General features: G+C 37.7%; 1 protein-coding gene across 1 annotated transcript in view; it reads left to right on the top strand.

Moving 5' to 3' along the window:
• The window catches only part of ASH1L (ASH1 like histone lysine methyltransferase), a 193,892-nt gene that overhangs the window by 155,467 nt on the left and 24,298 nt on the right, over positions 1-14,127 (top strand). The gene's annotated exons all lie outside the window — the stretch shown is intronic.

The raw sequence follows: 14,127 nt of genomic DNA on the forward strand, positions 1-14,127 counted from the left end.
CTGTGCAAGTACTCCTGGAATAGCTTGCATACAGCTTGCAGATGCTAGGGTGGATAAAAGGGGCCCCTTTCTCCAAATACTGAATCTCTGTGCTCTGATTGCTGATTCTGATCACAGAGGTGCACACGAAGAAGCAGGCAGCCACTGTTGTACCTCCCACTGTTGCAAGTCCCTCTCCCTCCAGCTATAGTGACTTTCAGGACATTTTAAGGTACCCTCTTTTGCCCACCTTCATTTTTCATTTTTCGTCTTTTAGGACAGAAATTAAAGACTTAACACATGCCAGAACAATTACATATGTTGGGGAATATAGATAGTCAGTCACATATCCAAGGGAAGGATCAGAAAAGACATAAGACACTAGGTTTACACTTGAGGCTGATCCTTGAAACAGGAAAATAATAATAACAAAAAACAGCGAATAGGAAAGGGGAAAATCTAATTCCCAAGTTACCACATTACTCGATTCAGATGTCCAGTGTTCAGAAAAATCATGAGGAATATAAAGACATTAGAAAATATGGCCCATTCAGAGAAAAAAAAATAGTAATTCAGTAGAATCTGTCCCTAAAATGGGCTAATGGCAGACACATAAGACAAAACTTTTAAACAATTGCCCTGATGACGCTCAAAGAACTAAAGGAAATTGTCATGAAAAAGTCTTTCATGAGAAAGTCATGAAACTGATATGAAAAAAATGGAAATATCAATAAAGAGATAGAAAACCTAAAAAAGAAACCAGAAGGGAAGCCTGCAACTGAAGATGTACAATAATTGAAATGAGAAATTTACTAGATGGATTCAGAGGCAGGTTTGGTCAGGCAAGAGAAAGAATCAGTGAACTCAAAGATGAAAATCACTCAAAGTAAAAATCACTCAGTCATGTCTGGATCTTTGCAACCCCATGGACTATGCAGTCTGTGAAATTCTCTAGGCCAGAATACTGAAGAGGGTAGCCATTCCCTTCTCCAGGGATCTTCCCAACCCTGGGACCGAACCCAGGTCTTCCACACTGCAGGCAAATTCTTTACCTGCTGAGCCACCAGGGAAGCCCAAGAATCCTGGAATAGGTAGCTTATCCCTTCGCCAGCAGATCTTCCCAACCCAGGAATTGAACTGGGGTCTCCTGAATTGTAGGCGGATTCTTTACCAGCTGAGCTACCAGAGCAGCCCATAGGACAATATAAATTATCAAGCCTGAGGAAAAAGATAAAGATTGAAGAGGAGAGAGCTCTAAGCGGCCTTTGGGATACCATCGAGCAGAACAACCATATGTATTGTGGATGTCCCAGAGGGAGAAAACAGAAGCAAGAGAAAATATTTGAAGAAATAATGGTTGAAAACTTACCAAATTTCATGAATGATGTGAATATAAATACCCAGGGTACTTAACAAATTCCAAGTAAGATGAACTCAGAATGAGACACATACCAAGACATATTAAAATCAAACTTTCAAAATATAAAGAGCAAGTCTTGGAATCAGCCCAAGACAAACAAATCATTACAATACAGTGACATTTTGGAGGCCAGAAGATAGTGGGCCCATGTATGTAGTGTGCTAAAAGAACATGTCAACCAGGATTCCTATCTGTAGCAAAGCTATCCTTCAGAAGTGAAGAGGAAATAAAAGCATTCCCAAATAAAAGATGAGGGACTTTTTGAGTGCTAGAACTACCCTGCAGAAATACTCAATGGTCTCCTCCAAAGTGAACTTACAGGACACCAGACAGTACTTCTATGCCATATGGAGAAATAAAGATCTTAATAAAGGTAAATACATGGGCAATTTTAAAAGCTAGAATTAATTTGACAGTGTTTTGTAGCTATACTTTTTTTTCTATACAGTTTAGGAAACTAATGCACTTAGTGGAATTGTTAGCTAATTTTTTTGTGCACATAATATAAAGATGTAATTTTGTGACATCTGGAAGGAAGAGAAATGGCTGTAAAGGAGTAGTGTTTTTTTATGTTATTCAAGTTAAGCTACTATAAATAAAATTATAGTTTTATAACTTAAGGATGTTCAGTGTAATCCTCATGATAACCACAGTGCAATACCTACAGACATGTACAAAAAGAAATTCAGGAAGAATGTAAACATTTCACTCCAAAAAATTAACTAAACACACTAAAAAGCAGGAATTCAGGCAAGGAGGGACAGAAACCTCTAGGGCATATAGAAAACAAATTGTTCAGTGATAAGTAACTCCTTATCAGTAATTAATTTAAAGGTAAATGGATTAAACTCTTAAAAAGAGAATGGGATTCAGCATCATTTATGATTTTAAAAACTCTACAAACTGGGTAAAAGAATGTGTCTCAATATAATAAAAGGTGAATGTGACAACCAACAGGTGAAAAATTGAAAGCTTTTCCTCTGGAATCAAGAATAAAACCAAAACAAGGATGTCTACTCCTACCACTTCCATTCAACATAATACTGCAAGTTTTACCCAGATGAGGTAGCTGCTACTGCTGCTGCTAAGTCACGTCAGTTGTGTCTGACTCTGTGCAACCCCATAGATGGCAGCCTACCAGGCTCAGCCGTCCCTGGGATTCTCCAGGCAGGAACACTGGAGTGGGTTGCCATTTCATTCTCCAGTGCATGAAAGTGAAAAGTGAAAGTGAGTTTGCTCAATCATGTCTGACTCTTCACGACCCCATAGACTGCAGCCTACCAGGCTCCTCTGTCCGTGGGATTTTCCAGGCAAGAGTACTTGAGTGGGATGAGGTAGGCAAGAAAAAAATTAAGTAAAAGGCATCCAATTGAAAAGGAACAAGTAAAACTGTCTATTTACATATGGAAAAATACTATATATATATTATATGTATAATATAGAAATTTAGAAAATTACATATAGAAAAAATATTGTTTGCAAACAGAATTACATGTAGAAAACCCTAAAAACTCCCATCAGAAAACATTTTAGAACTGAAAATTTATTGAAGTTTCAGGAGACAAACTCAAAATATAAAAATCAGTTGCATTTTCATACACAAGTAACTGTCAGAAATTAAAAAACAATCTTTTTGCAATAGCATCAAAAAGAATAAAATACCTAGGAATAAATTTAGCCAAGGAAGTAAAAGACCTGTACACTGAAAACTGTAAGCTAGTGATGAGAGCTTACAGGAGACATAAATAAATGAAAAGATACCCTGTGCTCATGGATTTGAAGAGTTATTACTGCTTAAATGTCTGTACTACACAAAGCATCCTACAAATTCAGTACAATAAAGATAAAATTCCAATGGCACTTTCCTCAGAAGTAGAATAATCCTAAAACTTAGGTGGAACCACAAAAAATCTCTAATAGTCAAAACAGTCTTGACAAAGAACAAAGCTGAAGGCAACATATGTCCTGATTTCAAACTATATTACAAAGCTATAGTAATCGAAACAAAACAGATACATAGATGAATGGAATAGAATAGAGCCCAGAAATAAACCCATGCATGTATGGCCAATTGATTTATGGCAGAGGAGCCAAGAATATACAATAGGGAAAGGGCAGTCTCTTCAATAAAGGGTGTGTGGGAAAACTGCACAGCCACATGCAAAAGAATGAAGTTGGATCACTGTCTTTCAACATAAACAGAAATCAATTTAAAGACTTAAATGTAAGACCTAAAACCATGAAATTCCTAGAAAAAAACAGGATAAGCTCCTTGTCATCAGTTTTGACAATGATATTTTTGTTTGTTTTAACACCAGAAGTAGGGCATTAAAAGCAGAAATGAGCAAGTGAGACTGGTCAAACTAAAATGTTTCTGTACAACAATGGAAACCATAAACAAAATGAAAAAAGCAGCCTACAGAATGGGAGAAAATATTAGCAAATCTAGTGAGGTGTTAATATTCAAAATATATAAGGAAAGCATACAAGTCAATAGCAAAATAGAAAATCCAATTAAATATAGTTGGAAAATCTGAATATACTTTTAAAGCAGACATACAGATGACCAACAGGTACATTAAAAGGTGCTTAATGTCACACTCTTCACTTTCTGCCAAAAGGGTGGTATCATCTGCATATCTGAGGTTATTGATATTTCTTCCGGCAATCTTGATTCCAGCTTGTGCTTCTTCCAGCCTAGCATTTCTCATGATGTACTCTGCATACAAGTTAAATAAGCAGGGTGACAATATACAGCCTTGACGTACTCCTTTTCCTATTTGGAACCAGTCTGTTGTTCCATGTCCAGTTCTAACTGTTGCTTCCTGACCTGCATACAGGTTTCTCAAGAGGCAGGTCAGGTGGTCTGGTATGCCCATCTCTTTCAGAATTTTCCACAGTTTCTTGTGATCCACACAGTCAAAGGCTTTGGCATAGTCACTAAAGCAGAAATAGATGTTTTTCTGGAACTCCCTTAAAGCTCAACATTCAGAAAACAAAGATCAAGGCATCTGGTCCCATCACTTCATGGGAAACAGATGGGGAAACAGTGTCAGACTTTATTTTTTTGGGCTCCAAAATCACTGCAGATGGTGACTGCAGCCATGAAATTAAAAGACGCTTACTCCTTGGAAGAAAAGTTATGACCAACCTAGAGAGCATATTCAAAAGCAGAGACATTACTTTGCCAACAAAGGTCTGTCTAGTTAAGGCTATGGTTTTTCCAGTGGTCATGTATGGATGTGAGATTTGGACTGTGAAGAAAGCTGAGCGCCGAAGAATTGATGCTTTTGAACTGTGGTGTTGGAGAAGACTCTTGAGAGTCCCTTGGACTGCAAGGAAATCCAACCAGTCCATTCTAAAGGAGATCAGCCCTGGGATTTCTTTGGAAGGAATGATGCTAAAGCTGAAACTCCAGTACTTTGGCCACCTCATGCAAAGAGTTAACTCATTGGAAAAGACTGTGATGCTGGGAGGGATTGGGGGCAGGAGGAGAAGGGGACGACCCAGGATGAGATGGCTGGATGGCATCACCGACTTAATGGACGTGAATTTGAGTGAACTCCGGGAGTTGATGGACAGGGAGGCCTGGCGTGCTGCGATTCACGTGGTCGCAAAGAGTTGGACACAACTGAGCGACTGAACTGAACTGAATGTCACACTAACTATCAGGGAAATGCAAGTCAAAACCACAATGAGATAACCACCTCACACCTATTAGAATGGCTATTCTCAAACAGATAAGAAGTAATAAATGTTAGTGAGAATGTAAAAAAAGCCGGGCCGGGCCAGGGGGCGGGGGGGGCCTTGTGCACTGTTGGTGGGAATTTAAATTGGTACAGCCATTGTCAAAAATCATATGGAGGTTCCTAGGAAAATTAAAAATAGAAGTGCCATACAACCCAGCAGTGCCATTTCTCGGTATTTATCTGAAGGAAAAGAAAACCCTAACTCAAAATGATTATCTGTATCCCATGTTCATTATGGCGTTACTCATAGTAGCTGAGGCATGGAAACAACCTAAGTATTCATCAGTGGATAAAGAAAATGTGTTCTGTGTCTACAGTGGAATATTTAGCCACAAAAATGGAGGAAATACGGCCATTTGTAACAAAATGAATGGCCTTGTTACGCTAAATGAGATAGAGAGACTAGTTCCATATGACCTCACTTGTATAGGATCTTTTGAAAAAAAAAAGCAAACTCAGATACAAATTGGTAGTTGCCAGAGGTAAGGGTTTGCAAGCTTGGAAAAATAGGTGAAGGTGGTCCAAATAAATAACAACTGAGGATGTAATGTACAGCCTGGTGACTATAGTTAATAATACTACATTGTATATTTGAAACTTGCTTAGAGAATGAATCTTAAAAATCTTATCACAAGAAAATAATTTGATACTATGCATGGTGATGGATGTTAACTAGAGTCATTGTAGTGATCATTTTGCAGTATATACATATAATAAATCATAATGTTACACCTAACACTAATATAATATTTTATGTCAATTATGTCTTAATTTTTTTTTTTGAAAGATTGGCAGAATAGATTACAAGCACATGATCCTGGGGCTTCCCTGGTGGTCCAGTGGTTAAGAACTCACCTTGTAGTACAGGGGATGCAGGTTTGATCCCTGATCAGGGAACTAAGATCCCATATGCTGCTGGGCAACGAAGCCCACTCAGTGCAACTAGTGGGCTCGCGTGCCACAACAAAAGATCCCATGTGCTACCACAAAGACCCGATGCAGCCTAATTAATTAGTTCAAAAATACATCATCCACCTGTATACTGTGTATAAGAGACTCACTGAAGATCCAAAGACGCAACCAGGTTGAAAGTGAAAGGATGGAAGAAGATATTACATGTCAGTAAATAGTAGCCAAAAGAGAGTGGGAGTGGCTAAAATAGACTTTAAACCCAAAAAGGGTAAAAGAGACAAAGAAGGCCATATGTTTCTTAAAAAGATTCAGCAAGAAGATAGAACAGTTGTAAACATTTACACACATGACAGAACTTCAAAATATGTGAAGCAAAAACTGGCAGTTGAAGGGAGAAATAATTCTGCAGTAATAATTGGGAGACTTCAACTCCCCACCCTGATAATGAAAAGAACAACTGGAGAGGTAAGTAAGGAATAGAGAACTTACATAATAAACCAACTAGATCTAAAAAAAATACGAAGACCCCACCCAACAACAGCATTTACATTCTTCTCAAGTGCACATGGGACATTTTGTTAGGCAGAAATTAAGTCTCAGTAGATTTTTTTATTTTTTGGCCATGCCACATAGCGTGTGGCATCTTAGTTCCCAGACCAGGAATTGAACCCACGCCCCCTGCGTTAGCAGTGCAGCGTCTTAACCACTGAACCAAAACTGGCACACTGAGACACTGATTTCTGTTTTTTAGGCCACACTGCATGGTTTGTGGGATCTTAACTCCCCAACCAGGTCAATAGGTTTTTATTTATATTTTTGGCTCTGCTGGGTCTTCATTGCTACACAGGCTTTTCTCTGGTTTTGGTGCACAGGAGCTACTCTCTAGTAGCAGGCTTCTCATTGTGGTGGCTTCACTTGTGGAACGTGGGCTCTAGGCTGTGCAGGCTTCAGTAGTTGTGGCTCATGGGCTCTAGAGCACAGGCCCAGTAGTTATGGCTCATGGGGTTAGTTGCTCCACGTCATATGGGATCTCCATGGATCAGAGATTAAACCCATGTCTCCTGCATTGGCAGGTGGATTCTTTACCACTGAGCTACCAGGGAAGTCCCCAGTAGATTTTAAAAGATAGATATTATAGAAGGTATCTTCTCTAACCACAAGAGATGGAAGTTAGAAAACCAGTAACATAGTTGGTCAGAGAAGAAATCACAAGGGAAATTATTAAATACTTAGAGATGGATGAAAATAGTATAAAGTACCAAAACCTATGGGATGCAGCAGCAGCAGCACTATGTGGGAATTTTATAGCTATAAATGCTTACATTAAAAAACAAGAAAGGGCTCAAATTAACAAGCTGACTTTACAACTTAGAGTGGAAGTGTTAGGCGCTCATTTGTGTCAGACTCTTTGTGACCCCGTGGATGCCAGGCTCCTCTGTCCATGAAATTCTCCAGGCAAGAATACTAGAGTGGGATCCATTCCCTTCTCCAGGGGATCTTCCCAACCCAGGGATTGAACCTGGATCCCCTGTATAACAGGCAGATTCTTTACCATCTGAACCACCAGGGAAGCCTACTTTACAACTTAATGACCTAGAAAAAGAGCAAACTGAATCTAAAGTTAGGGCTGGAGAACCCCATGGACAGAGAAACCTGGCAGGCTACAATCTGTAGGATCACAAAGAGCTGGACACTACTGAAGCCACTTAGCACCACACAACACAAATCTAAAGTTAGCAAAAGGAAGGAAGTAATAAAGATGAGAATGAGAACAGAGATAAATAAAATCTAAAATGGAAAAACAATAGAGAAAATCAGTGAAACCAAAAGTTGGTTCTTCAAAAAGATAACAAACCTTTAGCTACAGGAATGAAGAAGAAAAGGACTCTAATTACTAAACTCAGAAATGAAATGAAAGTGGGGACATTACTGCCAATTCTACAGAAATGAAAAAGATTAAAAGAGAATACTATGAACAGATGTACACCAAAAAATCAGATAACCTAGTTGAGATGGGCAAGTTTCTAGAACCACAAAACCTACTATGACTAAATCATGAAGAAATAAAAAATCTGAATAAACCTGTAACTAACAAATGTATTGAATCAGTAATCAAAAATCTCCCAACAAAGAAAAGCCCTTGACTTGATGGTTTTACTGGTGAATTCTATCAAGTTAGTACCAATTCAAATTTTTCAGAAAAATTGAAGGAAACACCTCATTTACCCTATGAAGCAAACATAACCCTGATACCAAAGCTTAGCAAAGACTCCCCAAGAAAACTACAGACCAATACCTGTTATGAACATTGATGCAAAAATCCTCAGCAAAATACTAGCAAGCAATTCACCAGCATATTAAAAGAATTGTGCACAGTGACTGTGGAATTTCATCCTGGAAGGCAAGGATTGTTCAGCATAGGAAAATTGACCAGTGTGATACACTACATCAGGAAAGTAAAGGAGAAAAGAAGTCACATGGTCATTTCAATTGATGGAGGAAAAAAGCATTTGACAAAATTCAACTCCCTCTTCATGATAAAGATACTCAACAAAATAGAAATAGAAAGACTGCCTTAACATAATAAAAGCCATATATGAAAACTCTCGGTAGTGAAAGACTGAAAGCTTTCCCTCTAAGATCAAGAACAGGACAAGGATGCCCACATTCACCATTATATGCAAAATGATATTGGAAGCTCAAACCAGAAGAAAATCAGACAGATATAAAAGGCATCCAAATTGGAAATGAAGAATAAAATTATCTTTGTTTGCATATTATATGGTCTTCTGTAGTTGCATTTGTATATGCAAATATTGAGCATTTTGAAAAGGAAATTATAAAAACAGTTCCATTTGCAGTATCATGAAAAAGAAGGAAGTACTTAAAATTAACTTAATGAGGTGAAAGAATTGTACATGAAAGCTATAAAACATTGTTAAAGACATAAATGAGTGGTAACACATCTCATGTTCATAGATAAGATTTGATTTTATTAAAATGGCACTATTACCCAAAGTGATCTACAGAGTCAGTGTAATTCCTATCAAAATCCCCATGACATTTTTTTTTTCAGAAATAAAACCTATCTGAAAATTCATATGGAATCTCAAAGGACCCCCAAATAACCAAAATAATCCTAAAAAAGAGCAGAAGTGAAGGAGTCACACTTAATTTGAAAAGTTACTACAAAGTTAGAGTAATCAAAGCAGTATGTATGGTATAGGCATAAAGACAGGCATATAGACCCATTAAATAGAATAAAGAACCTTGAAACAAACCCCTACATATTACTCCTTGGAAGAAAAGTTATGACCAACCTAGATCGTATATTCAAAAGCAGAGACATTACTTTGCCGACTAAGGTCCACCTAGTCAAGGCTATGGTTTTTCCTGTGGTCATGTATGGATGTGAAAGTTCGACTGTGAAGAAGGCTGAGCACCGAAGAATTGATGCTTTTGAACTGTGGTGTTGGAGAAGACTCTTGAGGGTCCCTTGGACTTCAAGGAGATCCAACCAGTCCATTCTGAAGGAGATCAGCCCTGGGATTTCTTTGGAAGGAATGATGCTAAAGCTGAAACTCCAGTACTTTGGCCACCTCATGAGAAGAGTTGACTCATCAGAAAAGACTGATGCTGGGAGGGATTGGGGGCAGGAGGAGGAGACGACCGAGGATGAGATGGCTGGATGGCATCACTGACTCAATGGACGTGAGTCTGAGTGAACTCCGGGAGATGGTGATGGACAGGGAGGCCTGGCGTGCTGCAATTCATGGGGTCGCAAAGAGTCGGCCAGACTGAGCGACTGAACTGAACTGAATCTTTTACAAGTGTGCCAAAACCGTTTAGTGAGAAGGGGATACTCTTTTCAGTAAAAGATGCTAGGAAAACTCAGTATCCACCTGCAGAAGTATGAAGTTGGCCCCCTACAAAACACTGCACAAAAATTAATTGAAACCAATCAAGAACCTAAATATAAGACCTAAAACAATAAAACTTGAAGACATAGAACAAAAGTTTCACAACACTGGACTTGGAAATAATTTTGGGGGTATGACACCGAAGGCACAGGTAACCAAAGAAAAAATAAATTGAACTTCATAAAAAAATTAAAAGATACTATACACAGAATCAAAAGGCTGCCCACAGAATGGGAGAAAATATTTGCAAGTCATATATCTGATAAGGTATTAGCATCAAGAATATATAGAGAACCCCTGAAACTCAACAACAACAAAAAAACCCAATTCAGAATGGACAGAGAACTTTAATATATTAATATATTTCTCCAAAGAAAATATGCAGATGGCCAGTAAACAAATAAAAATATATTCAAAATGACTGATCATTAAGGATATACAATTCAAAACCATAAGATACTACCTCACACCCTCAGAACAGCTACTGTCGAAATGACAGGAAACAATAAGTATTGACAAGGATGTTAAGAAATAGGAACCCTTGTACTCTGTTGGAAATATAAAAATGATATATCCACAGTGGAAAAGGGTAGGGACGTTCCTCAACAAATTAAAAATAAAATTTCTGTATAATCCAGCAGTCCAGCTTCTGAGTGTATATCCAAAAGAATTGAAAGGAGGTTCTCAAAGAGATATCTGCACCCCCATATTTTAGTAACATTATTCAGAGTAGCTTTAATGTGGAAGAACCCAGGTGTCCATAATGGATGAAGGGATAAGGAAAATCTGGTTTTTACATACAATAAAATTCAGCCTTTAAAAAGAAGGAAGTTTTGCGATGTACTACAACATCGATAGACCTTGAGGACATTATGCTAGGTGAAATAATCCAGTCACAAAAAGACAGATACTACTGTGTGATTCCGCTTACATGAGATGTTTAAAAGTAGTTAGAATCGTAGAGACCATAGAGGAGTGGTTGTCTGAGGCTGGAGGAAGGAGAGTTTGAAAGTTATTGTTTCATAGGGACAGAGTCCATTTTACAGGACAGAAAGAGATGGACTTGAATGATGGAGCTGACTACACAACATGAATTTTCTTTTTTGTTTCCTTTTTCTTCTTCTTTTGGCCACACCTCACAGTATGTGAGATCTTAGTTAGCCGATCAGGAATTGAACCTGTGCCCCCTGCAGTGGAAGCATGTAGTCTTGCCCACTAGACCACTAAGGAAGTCCAGTGTGGATGTTCTTAATACCACTGAACTGTACATTTTTAAGTGGTTAAGGTTATAGACTTTGTTACATGTGTTTTAACACAGTTGAAGAAAAATAGGCTCGTATGAACAACATTCTGTAAGAGCGTCCACTGTCACCACTTCTCTTCCACTTCATAAAACATTAGAATAAACTGAATGAAAGTTTGTAGGACATCAGTACTGAAGACCACCAAACATTATTGGGAAAAAAGACCACCTAAATTAACGGAGAAATACACCATGTTTATGGATTATAAATCTCAATATTTTTGAGATGTCAGTTCTTACCAGATCTAAGGACCTTAAAAAGGTAAGATGATCTTGAAGAAAAAAATTTAAGGACTTGAACTACTAATTTCAAGACTTACTGTAGAGGTACAGTAAAAGATTAGGTGTTTGCTTGGGCTAGATTAATAGACAAATGGAATAGCATAAGGGGCTTCCTAGGTGGCTTAGTGGTAAAGAATTCGTCTGCCAATGCAGGAGATGCAAGAGACACGCGTTTGATCCCTGGGTCAGGAAGATCCCCTGGAGGAAGAAATGGCAACTCATTCCAGTATTCTTGCCTGGAAAATCCCATAAACAGAGGAGCTTGGTGGGCTACAATCCATAGGGTCACAAAGAGTCAGACATGACTGAGTACACACAGCAGCAGCAGGAGTCCAGATAAAGACACATAAATGTACTGTCACCTGATTTTATGACTTAGGTTCCACTGCAAGTCAGTTAGGAAAGGATGGCTTTTAATAAGTGGTTTTGAGTCATAGGCTCCTGCGTGAATACACACACAAAAATTAAGATGACTCTTAGACCTAAATATCACCATTGAAGCAATCATGTTTCTATAGGCAACATGAGAGAATATTTATTAAATTTACTTTTTATTGAAGTATAATTGAATTACAATGTTGTGTTAATTACTGCTGTACAGCTTAGTGATTCAGTTAACATATATATATATTATACACATATATATTATTATACATATATACATATATTTTTTCTTTGTCTTTTTATTATTACATATATATACATATATTTTTATATATGTATACATATATTTTTTATACATATATTTTTTTTCTTATACATATATATTATACAGTACTCTTGCCTGGAAAATCCATGGATGGAGGAGCCTGGTAGGCTGCAGTCCATGGGGTTGCCAAGAGTCGGACACGACTGAGAGACTTCACTTTCACTTTTTACTTTCATGCATTGGAGAAGGAAATGGCAACCCACTCCAGTATTCTTGCCTGGAGAATCCCAGGGACGGGGAAGCCTGGTGGGCTGCCATCTATGGGGTCGCACAGAGTTGGACACGACTGAAGCGACTTAGCAGCAGCATACATATGTATACGTATACATGTATATTTTGTATATATATATTTATGTTATACAAAGAGACATGACTCTTTATACATACATATATTACAGTTACATATTTTTTTGCTTTTCCATTAGGGTTTATCACAGGATATCGAATATAGTTCCCTGTGCTGTATAGTTAGGACCTTGTTGTTTATCCATTCTATATATATCAGTTTGTATCTCCTAATCCCAGACTCTCAATCCAGTCCTTTTTACTCCCCTCTCCCTTGGCAACCGCCAGTCTATTCTCTGTGTCCCTGATTCTGTTTCTGTTGCATAGATAGATTCATTTGTGTTGTAGTTTAGATTCCATATATAGGTGATATCATTCGGTATTTGTCTTTCTGACTTCTTTCACTTAGTATGATAACCTCTGGTTGCATACATGTTGCTGCAAATGGCATTTCATTCTTTTTTAGGGCTGAATAGTATTCCCGTGTGTGTGTGTGTGTGTGTGTGTGTGTGTGTGTGTGTATGTGTGTATGTGTGTGTGTTTATACACTACATCTTCTTTATCCATTTATCTATCCGTGGACATTTAAGTTGCTTCCATGTTTTGGTTATTGTGGATATTCGTGTGTGTGTGTGTGTGTGTGTGTGTGTGTGTGTGTGTGTGTGTGTTTATACACTACATCTTCTTTATCCATTTATCTATCCGTGGACATTTAAGTTGCTTCCATGTTTTGGTTATTGTGGATAGTGGTGCTATGAACATAGGGGTATATGTATCTTTTTGAACTATAGCTTTGTCTGGATATATGCCCAGGAGTGGGATTGCTTAATCATATGGTAATTCTATTTTTAGTTTTCAGAGGAACCTCCATACTGTTTTCCACAGTGGCTTCACCAACTTTCATTCCCACCAACAGTGTAGGAGGGTTCCCTTTTCACATGGGAGAATATTTTCATATACTTGGGATAGATAAAATTATCTTAAACAGGATATAAATAGCACTAAAGATAAAAGAACTGATAAAATTAACAATTTCTATTCATCCAAAGGAAACTTTTGAGTGTAAAAGCACGCCATACACTGCAAAAGGGGTATTTACAATGTGTTTATCTGACAAAGAACTTACTTCTGGATGAAGTTTAGAATCTGTGAATCAGTAAGAAAAAGACAATCCAATTTTTAAAAAAGGTAATAGACATGTCAGAATATAAAAGTGGTCAGTAATCAAAAGGTGCTTAATATTTTAGTCATCAGAGAAAAATGTTAATTAACCCATATTAACATTCAGAGTTTTAACAAGGGTATAACACAACGTGAATGGTCTGTTGTGTTACTGCTGGTGGAACTGTAAATTGGTATGACAACTTATAAAAGATGTTTGTACCTACCAAAGCTAATAAACACATCTAGTAAACTAGCAACCCTACTCATAAGTATATCCCCAACATAAATGAGTGTTTATATTCAAAAGACAGGTGCAAAAAATAAAAAAGACATGTGCAAGAATATCCACAGAAATTTTTTTTTAAGGCTGTGCCACGCAGCTTGTGGGATCTCAGTTCCCTGAC

The sequence above is a fragment of the Budorcas taxicolor genome, chromosome 3 (assembly GCF_023091745.1).
Source record: "Budorcas taxicolor isolate Tak-1 chromosome 3, Takin1.1, whole genome shotgun sequence".
Lineage (NCBI taxonomy): Eukaryota > Metazoa > Chordata > Mammalia > Artiodactyla > Bovidae > Budorcas > Budorcas taxicolor.